Source organism: Megalops cyprinoides, chromosome 13 (assembly GCF_013368585.1).
Source record: "Megalops cyprinoides isolate fMegCyp1 chromosome 13, fMegCyp1.pri, whole genome shotgun sequence".
Lineage (NCBI taxonomy): Eukaryota > Metazoa > Chordata > Actinopteri > Elopiformes > Megalopidae > Megalops > Megalops cyprinoides.
In genome coordinates, this window is record NC_050595.1 from 32,334,622 (window position 1) to 32,346,924 (window position 12,303).

The 12,303-nt window shown below is 42.6% G+C and overlaps 1 long non-coding RNA gene across 1 annotated transcript in view; it reads right to left on the reverse strand.

Moving 5' to 3' along the window:
• Window positions 1-2,617: 2,617 nt before the first annotated feature.
• The window catches only part of LOC118787689, a 43,784-nt gene continuing 34,098 nt past the window's right edge, over window positions 2,618-12,303 (reverse strand). The window contains exons 2-3 of the long non-coding RNA XR_005005390.1: window positions 3,727-3,796; window positions 2,618-2,681 (exon numbers count right to left, since the gene is read on the reverse strand). This is a non-coding gene — a long non-coding RNA (uncharacterized LOC118787689). The remainder of the gene's footprint in view (window positions 2,682-3,726; window positions 3,797-12,303) is intronic.

Genomic DNA, 12,303 nt, shown 5'->3' on the forward strand with positions numbered 1-12,303 from the left:
TTCTGTGATGACATTCTTTTAACTCAAACACTGTAACAGAATAAAATAAAAGACACACAAATACACAATGCAGTGCACTCATTAAAAAAAGGACAAGCTAATACATACATGTGGTAAAAGACAACTTTCCTGGAGAGGACTTTTGTGTGGAAAGCATGAATGCTCCTGGTGATTTATGAGGCTGGGAGACCCCTTGGTGAGCCAGTGTCAAGGTTTAATGATCTTTTAAACTTTAACAAGCCCCTAGACAAGGTCTTAGCTGGTCCCCCTGTGTCAAGCCACGCTGACCCTGTTCTGGATGAGTTACAAGGGTCACTGTGGAAACGTTTCCCGCCACTTTCCCATGGTGACCTCGGCACCCATTAGAGATAATGTGCCTGCCCCAAAATAAGCAGGAGAGTTTGGGGTGGGGGGCGGGTGCGCAAAAAGCTTCTCCCTGCCATTTCAGCGCCAGGATTTCTCTTTGTTCTCCGTCAATATGCCCCGGCGCGTCACATATTCCAAATGGTATTTCTTTATTTGTTGGAGAGAGGTAGAGGAGGGGCAAATAGTGAGGGAGGAAAAAAAAAATAATGAAATGCCCGGAACATCATTAGAACAAATGCCAGCGTCGGTCGGTGACAGCTGCTCCCCCCTGAAAGCAGGGACGCAGCGCGCTCGCGCGGCGGACAGCAATCCCCTCAGCGATCCACGGAGTCACCAGTGGGATAACAACAAAGGCCTTTCCGAACAGCTCGCGCAGATGTGCCCAGAGCCAGGCTGTCAGAAGCAGTTAGCATGATGGCCACTCTCAGTTCATTATTTCCCTCTCACAGGTCAGTGCGCGACAAGCTAGGTCGGCACGCTTCATTGGCTGCTGCAGCTCCCTCGTTAGCTTGCGGAGGGAGAAGGTGTGCCCCTTTATTTGATCAACATGTATCAACAAATCCATATGCCAATATTCCTTTTATTTGCTTTTGTCATGTCATGTTCTGTGCTTTGCTTGGTATGTCATTCTTTGGCAAAATATTTTATTAAGAACAATTATATTCAAATGGTTACAGGCAGCAGTTGATTAATTAAATATTACATGTACATTGAATAATGAGTCTAAATCTGTATTTTTTTTTCACTCATTCTGACTGATTATTTTAATTCATACAAAATGTCTAAATTCAGTTATTAAATTTTAGCAACTGGCAAACAGTGTTCTCAGAACACATAACAAAGAATAAATATAAGCAAATATTAAACTATCACTTTCAGAAGTGAATTTACATGAGGCCAGTTTGATAGCAGTTCACCAATGATGTCCTGTTTTCATTAAAAAGCTGTTGCTGTCGTTCATATTTTGTAGTTCAAATAAATTTTTGAAATGGCTCATTACAAAATAATAACATATTAACTTTATTAGTAAAACTAAAATATCTACACTTATGAAACATTTGAATTAAAAAATATTACTCCGGCACTGAGTCTTCAAAGGAAAATTTAACGTAGATGCGTAGATGTGTATCAACTGTATAATTTCAGAAAACATGGTATTTGATGTCGAAATATTTCTCTTTCTGCAATGTTGATGGACAAGTAGAGCATGTGAGCATGGGTGTATGCACTGCGTACGATACATTGCACCTAATTTCCACAACGCCATCTCATGAAGATCAGTTCAGTGAAGACATCGATTAAACAATGTGAGCCAATTATTGTACTCATAGGTGTGTACACATCTGGAGCTGTTGTGCTATGTGGATACGTGCGATTTTTCTAGGGGCACATTTTAACTTCGGCCCAGAATGAATCGTTAAGTGGCAATTCGACATTGCTAAATTGCATTAAAAAGGTTAAATTGAATGAAACGCATTTAAAACTGACGTACGGAAAATCCGCAAATGCCACAACGCGTAACATGAACCGCAGACTGCAGGAAGTTTCCACTTGAAGAATGGCATGAATAATTCATGCAGTTATGTCAGATTATGATGCCTTCCCATATAGCTGCTAATGTGTGAATGCTGTGTGGTGCAAATGCACGGCTTCTCCGTATTGTTTGCGGTTGTGCATTAGAGCCGATGCAATGCAATTGTGTTTTCACATTGTCATATCGCAATCACAGTCAAAAAAGTCAAAGTCAAAATGAAATGTTAGTAATTAAATCAGTAAGCCAATGACTATCAGTGCCAATGTACTTTTCACTGATTTCTTTTTGATGAAGAAATTTAAAAAATTGAGAAAATGTTTAACACTAAAACTCCAGAGGGTTTTTGAAAGAGGGATCCTAAAGCATTATATGTGTCTAATTTGTCATTGACATCTTATAATTTATTTATACCACCCTCCTCATCTCTCTCTCACACTCCCTCTCTGTGTGTTTCTCTCTCTCTTTCTCTTTCTCCCCTTAAATTGGTGTAAGCTCAAGGGCTTTTGAGATATTTCAAAAATATCTGGGAAATCAATCTTACATGAAACTGAAGGAAAACATCTAATGTCATTGAACAATAACTATCAGTTCTGTCAGTGGCCTACCTTTGAGCACCAGCCTGGGGGTTGTTTGTGTTTGTGCCTCTCCTTCCTTCCTTCCTACTACCACTGTCAGCTGCCCCTCTGCCCCCCCCCCCCCCCCCCCTCCAGGACCCTGCTGGGGTGTCTGTGGGTCCTACGTCTCCCTTCTGATTGGTGTCACTGACAATGTATCGTGAAATCTGGGGAAAGAAACAGAGCACTTATAAAATGATTCTGACTTCTATCAGGTCAAAATCTAAAACCATATTATTTGTTGCTGGACTCAAAGGAGATTTACTGTAGTGTAAGTCATGAGTTATGAGTGGAGACTCACATCTTAGCAATTCGTCTCTCCCCTGTGGTTTACGGTGATAATGCAGACTGGGAAAGCTCTGTATGTTTAAAAGGAAGGAGAAAACTGTAACTGACTTTCAATTGAGGCTCACATGCGGACTGAACAGGATGGAATGGGATGGGTAAGATCCTAACTCATGTTCTGAAGCTTTAGTCCTCTTTTGACTTTTCATTAGTTGAAGTGTAGTCATTGTAATCGTTTGACAATGTTGGTTTACAGATCCAGATTCACTGTCATGTCACTTCTGAGTAGAAGTGCGGTATAATGGCATCTAGTTGATGACATCTGTCACCTAATATCTGTGCATCACTATACCTGATAAAATGGCAAACCACTTTGTGTTCCAGAACAATGTAGAGAATGGATAGCCTCTGACTCCCCCTTTCAAGTCAGATGGAAATGTATACCTTGAATACAAAAATACAATGGGTTCTGTGACCCTGCCGCCATCTTGCCTATGTTCTCCATGAGGTGTGGGCTGATGTGATGTTGTCATCTGCACTCACACAATACAATCCCATGTGAGTGAGCCATCATGCCCCCTCTGCTTTTAAGGAGAGTGAGACAGACCCAGCAGCTCAGAGCAAGGCAGATGGAGAATCTGCATGGATATGGGAGGAGTGTGCCATAGGGTTACTGGTGTGGGAACTCCTCCTCCCTCTTCCTTCCTTAAAGTTTGTGCCCATCTCTACATGAATAATATCTCCAAAATGCACAAAGACCTATTCAGGGGGAAGATGAGCACTCCCCCATCACCATTTTCATCTGCCTCTTGAGCACTATATGTGACCTGCCCATGGCACGCTGCACCAATCCTAGGGTTTCAGCAGTGCCCGCCCCCTGCCTAACATGCCCCCTCCAACCCCTCTCCAACCCAGGCAATGTCTTACAGTAGCAGCGGGTCACTTCCTGGCTTCCACGCGGGTCCTCCTGGTAGGTCAGCATGAACTGCAGGTGAGCCTGTGGGAAAGGGCAAAGGCCAGAGGTGCCATGAGGACATGGTGGGTGGCTGCCTCACTTGGGTCTCCTAGCCAGAGCTGCAAAATAAGAATAGGCTAATGGAGCTAAACATAAACAAAAAATAATAAAATAGGGATAAAATAAAAAAAGAGGAACGTTTACACATTCTTTATCTCTCTTACATTCCACTGCAGCAATTAAAATCAAAGCACAATTACAAAAGATCAATAAATGTTACCCTCGGTAAGGCATCTTTTGATTAATAATATCCCAGTATTAATATTAATTTTTAATTTCTTACCTTTTAATTCAATATTATTAATTAATATTAAGGGCATATCACACAACAGCATTTGATCTGCAAATTTATAAAGACACCGGTGACAGCATTTTAGACTGAGTGGTGGAGATGGCTGGTGTTGTTTTATTTTTCAGCAATACAACAAAAACAATGAGTGTTTTACACCTAGGGAAGTGTGCGTTCTGTATGCAATAAAGGATGGCATTTTTTCGGTACATTTAATTCATGTGTCTCCCTCTGCATCTCTACGCTACTGCCACCCACCAAGTTATGAGACAGCCATGAGACAAGCCGGTCTGTTGCAGCACCTGGCTAAGGATTGTTCCTTGCAATCCCAGATAGAGTAGAGCGAGAACGAGAGAGGGAGAGAGGGAGGGACGCGGCCCAGATGAGTTAAAAGAAGCAGAAGGGAAAACAAGATGTCAGGAATGGCGGGGGTCATTATGGCCGAGTAGGCCTGGGACATTAGTGAGCGCGGAGCGTGAAACGGCGCGTTCCACTTCTCACTCTCTGGGCCACAGTCCGAGTCAGAGCTCCAGCAGAACAAGAGCAGGATTTCACAGTTCAGCACCAAGCCGGGGAAGACCTGTGCCATGCTTCCTCTGCCGTTTTATACCCTCGCATTTCACAGAGCCATGGCTCTGGGTCCAAAATATCCCCCTGCTGAGTCTTAAACAGTGTTCTATTGCTAGGGAAGTGTGAGAGGAAATATATGGGCAATGCTGATATGTGAAAAGCGAAAATAACTCCTTCATAGTCCTAGCGTCCTTAGACAACAGTCATAGATTACTCTAATAAAAAGATAAGTAGGACTGAGATTTGAAATTACAGCATGGAGGCTGAACAGTATAACATACATGAGATACAGTACATGCAACATCTTAAACTACCATATTTTAGGATCATTTACTGGCTTGGATCTTGAGATGTGTTAGCATGTGTTAGCATTATTTATGCTATTTTATGTTGAACAGATTGACTTGATGGAGAATAATCACATTACAGGGAATCATAAAGGGGGCCATCCGCTCTGATGAAGATCCAAGACTGGATCTTATCAGTGGCACAAATTTGCTTCATGGTAGGAGGCGAAAGTGAAGAATAGCCAGAGAAGAACATCTCTAATATTCTGTGGCAATAAAAAATGAGTGTAATTTGTGGGTCTGAAATTCTACTCCAGATATCTGTCTAAGATATCCCATCTTGTTCACTGTGTCTCATTCATTTCACACTGTGGTTGTAAAATTGCTCCTTTCTCCATAAACAACACTGTCCAAAGCCCGTTTCCAGGCATTGGCTCCTGGGCCCTAACGACCAATTACAGTCTGTGGGATGTAATTCATGTCACCGAAGAAAAACACTTTCAAAGAGATGTCCTGTGATGCAATGATGGAGAAAAAACACAGAGGCAATGGCCATGTCCTTGTGTATGTCTACACCCATGAATGCAACTAAAAACCATGCTACACAAGACAAATATTTTCCAGCTGGAGCATAATTCACAGTTTGCTACAATGGCAACCAAACAAACCTCTGGATCCAAAACAACTGGACCCGTTCTAATCCGAGCACAATTAAATCATTCCAAATGAGAAGTGAAGAGGCACCAATTGGGATTCAGCAACTGTGAAATGCTGATCTATCTGGGCGGGAAAGTGGAAAGTGCTGATAAGCATGTGCAAGAGGCCATCATCTTATATCACATGCCACACAGCCCTCGATGCCAGAGAGGACCCTGGGAGCTTAAATGCTGCCCTTCATTCACTACACAGATCCTGGGCTGGTGAAGTAGAAACCAACCTCTGCTGAAAACAGCACCTACCCCCTCATTCCAAAAATACAGAACAGATTTAACGCCCATCATTATGTCAGACCATGCATGACTTTTACTTAACCCGTGTCCTACAGCTATGTTGCAATCAAATTTCACTGTCGTGCACAAGCTCTGAACCTGACAGTGAAGCAAAATAATTTGCGTAAGGTAGGACAAAAAGTGACTGAATTATTCACTGATGTTGAATTACAGTACTTTGTATGAATGAGCCTCCAAGTTCTGATACCTTAGTGATAATTTGTTCATTAGACAGAGGCTATCCCCATTTGCCTTCAGATCACCTTTTCCCTTGCTTTGGGTCTGATTATTACTCCCCAATAAAGTGGACAGTACCATCTGAGTGTCTGCCTAAAAAAAAAGTTAAATGAAAATACTACAACAGAACAAGGCCAATGAATTATGGGAATTAATAAGGAATTATGCAAAGAAAAGAGAAGGACATAATAAATGTTGCCCTCAGAGGTCTGCTGGGACACTGTAGAGAGAGTGGCTTGTCTTTATACAAAAATGTCAAACTTGGTTTTTTAAATTATATTTGTATGTATTTTTGATTGCAATTGTGTTCCTTCAAATAGAGGATCCCCAGTGGTGACTCACATAGAGCTCAGTTAAACCCATTTTAAAAGGCACAAATATAGAAGGAACATTTTCACACCTTCTGTGGTTAATTGCTACATTATATTAAAATTTCTTTAACAATCTAGAGTCAAAAACAAAAAAGATGCAAACAACACTGTAGTATCGTTATGATATGCTCACATATCCAAGCACAGTCACTACATTTATGCTGCTGTCCACTGCATTGTATTGTTAGTCAGAACACCATCTGTGAGTACCTAACAATTATGGTAAGGAGACAAGAACTAGGCCAGGGATACATACTGTGCAGGGCAGAAATTTCCTCTCCAAGGAGATGAGCTAGTTTAGCTGTTTTTGAGTTTACACAGCAATTACTGCCAGAGATCTTCATATAGACTCACCTGTTTTGTCTTTTACTGCAGCAGTGATTTTCATCCTCCATTGAATCGAAATTTAAGACTGAGCATACATCTGTGCTGCAGGTAGAGAGATCCATTACCTTGAGCCATGAGAAAAGGATGTCCAGGCTGAGAGTGTCTCACAGGTAAAGGCTTCTGGGTGTGCTGGAGATGTGGTGGGACAGGAGTCATTTGCAAGCCTCTGGTCTAGACTAGCACAGTCAGGCCAGTTATATGATTTCTGGCACTAAACAGACCCCTGCACCGCAATAGCCACCTTCACTGCAGGGTATGTACAGAGTCACCAGACAGAAGCAGGTCGCTGCCATGAACGCTAACGTGCATGTGAGATGGCTTGCGGTCAGTGGGAGCGGCAGACCAGGCCTCCTCCAGGCATCTGCACACTTGACTTCCGCTCTAATCACGGCCGGGTCTCAGTCCACTGTGCAGCACATACTGGCAATTCAGCTTTCCAGGGGCATCTGAATCCCATTTAATTTACAGCCTCTTAATTATCTCACCAAAGATAAACTGCACAACTGTCTCACACCACTGGCTGCTTACACTGAAATGAATCCACATACAGAGTATGGGAGGTGTGACAAGGGGAAGGTTAAAGTAAGAGGGGTACAGTAAGTGTTTGGGTAGGAGGCACTGGAAACACTAACCCCGTAAGAATTAACAAATAAAGCACCCCAAGACTGGGTGGTTACTGTTGTTAAATTTGCACCTCGTCCTTGTACCTACCACACCTGTGTTATTTATTTTCTCATTTTTGGTGCTATTCGGTCATGCGATTTCTTCCCTGTTGGGGTTGCATTGCCAGTTTTTTTGAACACTTAAAGGTTTAGCAGTTTATTAAGCTAAATGATGTTGCCTTAACAACAAAATGTGGATGTATGAATATACGTTGCAAAGGGAGAACTTATTACTGAAATTGGAAAGGCATTATACAATGGCAATGAAAAACAGTGACTTGGCTTTATTTTTAATGTTTTTGTCCTCTATTTGTCCCACTCTACCCAAATATAACCATGTAACTAACTAATTCTCATGGATGGCATAGCCAGGTACCCCTTATCCCCACTCTTGACAGGTGAACCAAACAAGTTTTCCAGTTAAACCTTATCTATAGTCCAAAGCATCAATTGTTACGAGTCTCAGTTGGCTCATACCCTTCATAGCCCATAGCTGAAAAGTTACTGGATGAAATGACATGCATCCCAGTACTGTCTATCCCTCTTACCGCCCCCTGTTGAGGGCTTAAACCCTCCCCACTGAGCCCCCTGTCGTCCCCTGGGGTGTCAACACTCGGCCTCGTCTGTGTGGGGGACTGGGGCTACATGCCACTTTGTGAGGACACACTTTCTGAGCCCAGCTAATGTTGTTTTCAGGCCAGGGGGGTGGGTGGAGGTTCCTGTCAGGATCCCTTTAATCCCTTTCAAACAGTAAGCTGAGCAGAGCATGGCGGTGATAGCGGTGGGGATGCCAGGTAGTGTGGGAGGCAGGAGAAGGGGTGGGCCCATGCCAACAAGGGTTCTGTGATCCCAGTTTCAGAGTCCCATAAAGCGTAATCAGGGGCTAGGAGTCTTAAATCAAATTACAGGAAATGAAAGACTCCAGGCATTTTTACACATGAGTCTGGCCATAACTATCCACTATGTCTGTGAAGCAGAATATTTTGTTGCTAGAGACACGAGTGAAATGTGAGAAGGTGTAACATGAATGACAAAAATGAAAGACAAATGGCATTCCTCCATACTTATAAATGAATTTCAAGAGAAGCACAGGGGCTGGAAAATGCAGGGGCAGACTATGGAGAGATTCTCATTTAACTACTGATTTACACTTACAGGGCTAACAGGTGAGTGGACTTCCTGTCTAAATAATGACTTCAGTAAAGAGGTTAGTCCAATGTGCCTCAGGAACAGGAATTGCCTGCATTTGCTGCTTCTCACAGGGAACCATACAGAACACACTAACATTAACAGATTTAATACATGCTGTCCCTCTGTCTTACTTCAGCTTAGATTCTGATGCTCTCGTGCCTGAAGATTGAACCTCTGCTGTAGTCGTGATTGCTCAAAGTACATAGATGGGATCTGAAAAATTGCCTCAGATCATGACAGATTTTCAGCATGAGAGATCATTTTCAGCCAGGTGACTTCTGTAGCTAACTTCCCTCTATTTCTGTGATACTGTCAACTGGAAGTCCTCAAAAAGAATTCCCCTTCTGAGTCACTCAGGTGAAGCATGCACATTTTCAGCAGGGGGGCACAGACTAAATATGCTCACTGTGCACAATTCACCTTTTGGACTTAGCACTGCTCCTCTTATTACAGCAATCAGTACTTTCCTCACTTGTATCAAAGGGCTATGTACACCGTGGTGGAATGGCTCTGTTCTCTCAGGCCAAAGGAGAATGTGTTACAGTGAAAGACAGATTTAGACTACTTTTCCTCCACTTGTCTCCACACAGAGCTGCGCACACAGTCACACTGTAGTCTTTTGATGTGGATTGTTGTCCATTGAGAAAAAAGGTTTTTAACCTCCTGAACCCTGTGCAATTGAGGCCTGAGTCAAATGTTGCTCCAGCAATGACACTGATGAGAGATTATGGCACTGATATGCTGTAGAGCTCTGTGCTTTGTCCTTTCTCTCAGCCTGCTAGATTAAATCCAAATTGAGCCATGAGTGACGATAAGATGGGATCCTCCCAGGCAGATGTAGTGGTGCTTGTCACAGGAGCTGTGACAGCAACCGGCTGCAATTGTCAAGGCCTTGGGTCAAGCCAATTCATGGCCTTTCCTGCCCTTGTCTGGTCATAGACTGGCTCTCCCCGATTCAGAACCCAATATTTATCACTTTGGTGAGGGTTGTCACACACGTAAAACCCTACCCAGTTTCAAATTCTTTTGCCTCACTGAAGGATGAATTCATTAAAGATAATCCATAAGAATCATGAAGAGGTAATACCTGTTTTAATGCTTCACTCAAAATGTACATCCCAACATAACAGTTTAATTAAGTGCCCCATGAGTTCCTTTAGAAGGAATGATGTCTCAGGGGGTTGGAGGCAAGTCTCTATGGAGACTAAAAGCAGACACCCCCACTTACACCATAGTTCATGCGCGTCAAGCTGATCACAAGCGATGCCTGGAGTGAACTAGCATCCATTTGATGAGCAGGACAGCCTGTAAAAATATGACATCTAAGATCTGTGTAGGTACTATAGAGCTTCATTTATGATAACTGCTCTGTCGGTGAAGAAATACAGATGAACCCAGATGCCCTCCCATAACATGCCATCATGTTTAATTCTGCAAGAGGAATGTTTAAACAAACTGTACAACATGCCCAGAGCAAGGCACACACTCTCCTCAACATTAAGGATTTTTAAAAACATATCATCTACGTTGGGGGATTCATCCTGACATGACAGAATCCTGGTGATACGTGATACTCTGAGAGCAATAGGAACAGACACAGACGGGATGTCACAGGGGAAACGCTACATTAAAATCATACGCATATATTCAAACATCTGTGCACTGTGTAATATCTAAAAACATGCCCTCAGTAAAGGGTGAGGTCATTGGTTTAGCTGGAGATGGTTGGTGCTCTTATGCAATGAAATACAAAATTGACTTTATTCCTAATGCACAGAACTATCAGAAGAGCAACAAACAACCAACACTTTTCAATGGGAGAGATCATGGGCGTCAGTTTTTTTTGAAAAGTGCTGGGGACAACCACGGGTTCGACGTGTTCACACCATTTTTTAAGTGGTGGGGACAAAACGGGCCATGACAAAAAGTGGTGGGGACATGTCCCCAGCGTAAATGATGCCTGTGAGAGAGATGTTCAAATGCAGTTGAGATGACTGTTCTGCGATTTAGTTTCAGCTATCAATGGGCAGTGGCTGAGTACATTGATCCTAAGCCCATTCACTGGTCTTGTTTAATACAAGTTAAAATATTGACCTATTAAAATATTGCAACCTCAAAAAAGGAAAAAAAGTAAGCAAACAACAAAAATAAAACAAAAAATGCTGAACGATTAAGATTGCATAGGACAAATTTAATCACCTACCATTCGAAAACCACCATCAATTCACATAGTTTGCGGCCATCACGATTCATTATTTTTTTATCTAATTGTTGACTGCTTTTTTACGATGAGTGGACAATGCTTCTTGGCTAAATTATTTTTTAAAATGACCTACAGTGTGTCATTGAAAACTGCAAATTGATAGAAATCATAATGTTCATATGACCCTTTTTTCGTAAAAGTGTCTCATGACGAATCCAGTTCTTTGTACAGAACTGCCTGTCCCAACTGTTTCGAAGGACCATTAATTCCAGTCAACGGGCGTGTCAACATTAACTGTCGATTATTAAACATCCTTTCAGATGGTGTTTCGCCCACGTAAACAGTTATCCCGTACTGTGAAATTATGCCCAATCAAATACTTGATTTCACATACAAGTAAACAGCTGCATACTCACAAGCGAAAAGAAACGTTTTTTGGTGCACCAGTGAATTAAATTCAGAGCACTGGCCAACGTAGATATGGGTACATAAAACTGTGTCATTCGTGCCTGCGCTCTAAACACACTTTTCAGATACACTCTACTTTGCCTTAAGTGTCGGAGGCAGACAGAAATGGAATGGAACCGCGGCAGCGGGTCAGGGCGGACCGCAACAATGACAGGACCCCGGGCTTCGGGCCCCCCGCAGCGTTCCCATCTGCAATCATTAAGGTGACTATTCAGACATGAAAAAAAACCCTTCCCGTCGCGCTGACGGGCAACCATCGGATCAGGAAAGATGACAAGACATTAGGGAAAGAGTCAGAGACAGACAGGGAATGTCATGTCCGACCGACGACAGCGCCCGGAACGAGACCTCTTAGAAATTTCCCAGGGTTGTAATAAAAACAATGGCTGTGCGCCTACTCAGGGGGCTCGGAGAAAGTGGTGGTACGGTGTGCTCCGAATTCACTCGACAGGAGGATTTGCGACGGTATCAGGAACAATCCTTCCCCCAAACCTCCTGTAGGAAGAGACTCGACTTATAATATATCTAGAGAGAACGGTGTAACCTCAAGGTAGTAACCCGAACAAGAAAAGCAGACTTTGATGAATGTTAAAGGTGAGAAAAACTAATGACATTCTTTAAAATAGGGTAATCAAAATATCAAAATAGGGTAAAGATACAAAACTAATCCTGGTCAGTCGGTTTTGAAGATCAAAGGTGTGACTCAAAACAATCTAATTACAAATTGGTGTTAAGGAAGTGTGAAATGAATGAGCTGTTCATCCTGCTGCAATATGTCAAAATGAGAACAACCTTCAACCAGAGGAGGGCGCCAAAGGATTATTGTTGTGGCTTT